General features: G+C 40.6%; 1 protein-coding gene across 10 annotated transcripts in view; it reads right to left on the reverse strand.

Moving 5' to 3' along the window:
* MGAT5 (alpha-1,6-mannosylglycoprotein 6-beta-N-acetylglucosaminyltransferase) overlaps positions 1-2,046 on the reverse strand; it is a 398,270-nt gene that overhangs the window by 363,565 nt on the left and 32,659 nt on the right. The gene's annotated exons all lie outside the window — the stretch shown is intronic.

A 2,046-nucleotide genomic window follows, 5' to 3' on the forward strand; every position in this document is an offset into this window, starting at 1 on the left:
TGTGTGTATAACATCTGGTGGTTTCTGCACAGCTATAATTCAGTACAGACATATGACGACAAAATCAGGATCCTTTTAACACTACTTTGATTTGCTGCCTAGGTTCATAATGGAAGAAAATGCCAAACTTCAGTTAGAATTCATTGTACATAAAGATGGATTTTTTTTCCCATTCAAGCTCACCGATTCCCAGGTACTGAGGGAGGAGGACAGGTCACACCAGCATAAATATTACCACAATAAGCTATGGAATATGATCTTACACTATAAGGTATAAGATCTCAAACAGAAGGACAAGGAAAAAAACAACTTTAACTTTGTTGTTCGGCCACTAAATCATGTCTGATTCTTTGTGACCCCAAGAACTGCAGCATGCCAGGCTTCAAATTTTGAGCAAACTCCAGAAGACAGTGAAGGACAGGAAGTCCTGGTGTGCTGCAGCTCATGGGGCCACAAAGAGTCGGACACAACTGAGCGACTGAACAACAACATGTCCATTGCGTCGGTGATGTCATCCCACCATCTCGTCCTCTGTCATCCCCTTCTCCTGCCCTCAGTCTTTCCCAGCATTTCTCTCCAATGAGTCAGCTCATCACATTAGGTGGACAAAGTATTGGAGCTTCAGCATTAGTCCTTCTAGTGAAACTTCAGAGTTGATTTCCTTTAAGATTAACTTTAACTTTATCATGTGCTAATTTCCAGTAGAAGCTGTCCTCCGTCCACAACCAGCCATTTTTTTAAAGTAACTCTGTAAGGCTCCTTCAAGACATGAAAAATGTACATTTCCTGAAAACTAACTACACTGTATGTTTTAATTACAGCAGTATTTTTCAAGTATCACTTCACGTGAAAGGATCCCTGTTCCTTCCACTCAAAAGCCTCCACTGTTTTATCTGCCTCAAGACATCCATCACAGGAGTGCCAATATCTTGGGACTTAAAAGGAGGTTTTTGGAAACTTTCTAAGAGTTTAATCAATAGGTTCTTTTTCATACTGTGCTGTGCTGCCTACATAGAATCTGAATGCTTTTTTTTTCCTTTCATCTGAATTTAAAATGGAATTTACCATGTATTGAGTGACTGTTACACTGCAGGCACAGCGCTGGGCTCTTTTCCTGAATTAGCCCTAATGCTCATATCCACGCTGACTACTATCCCACCTTGTAACACAGAAATAAAAGAATAAGGAGTTTCACAACAGAGCTTGATATTATAAAATCACTCTCTCAGGAAGGAAAAAGGAAAAGGAAAAGAAAGCCCCCCAATACATCAGCATCTATGTTGAAACTCCAGTTTTAAATTAAAAGGTAGTTATTTTCATCTAAACAATAAAATATTTTAAAATATTCTCCTGGGATGGGGAGGGACTACCACACCTAGTATCCTAACAACAGACAGTTGAGTAATTCAAAGGCCTATTTTTTCTTCATATCCATATTTTTCTGAAGAATGACTGTTAAAGCCTCTTCCATCCTTACATTCTCAAAGTATATAGCACTCTGATTAATAAAACCTGGGTCATAGTCAGACCCAGGATACAGACTGTCCAAGCAAGTAGTACCCAGAGATAAGAGAAACCCAGCTTCTAAGACAGGCACCCAGCAAGCCTGGCGTCTGTAACAACAAAACAGCTTGGGGAGGGTCCCCTGGCCACAAACATTGTCATCATTTTCAGATAAGAAGGTTCCTGTTCTGTAACTACATAACAGCTTTTGAAACAACCCTACTCAAACATTACTTAACAATGCTCTCCAAACTCATTTCCTTTGACTTAATATCTGAAATTGGGGTGGCAGTGGGCGGTGGGGGTGGAGGGGAGGTGTGGCGGAAGGGTGTTTGCATTTTTTGTTTTCTGCTTCCTGTGAAATCAGTTCCTCAAGAAGGCATTTCATGAGGTGAGGGAGCCTCATAATTAAGGAGTTCTTTCAACATTAAACACCTTAAGAAAACTCAGGATGCCCCAAACTCTCCTTGAGACAGTATAGAGGCTGGGGAAAGAAACCCACGAAAGAGATCACAAGGCAAAGAACAGCAATGTTAACGATAC

Source organism: Bos taurus, chromosome 2 (assembly GCF_002263795.3).
Source record: "Bos taurus isolate L1 Dominette 01449 registration number 42190680 breed Hereford chromosome 2, ARS-UCD2.0, whole genome shotgun sequence".
NCBI lineage: Eukaryota > Metazoa > Chordata > Mammalia > Artiodactyla > Bovidae > Bos > Bos taurus.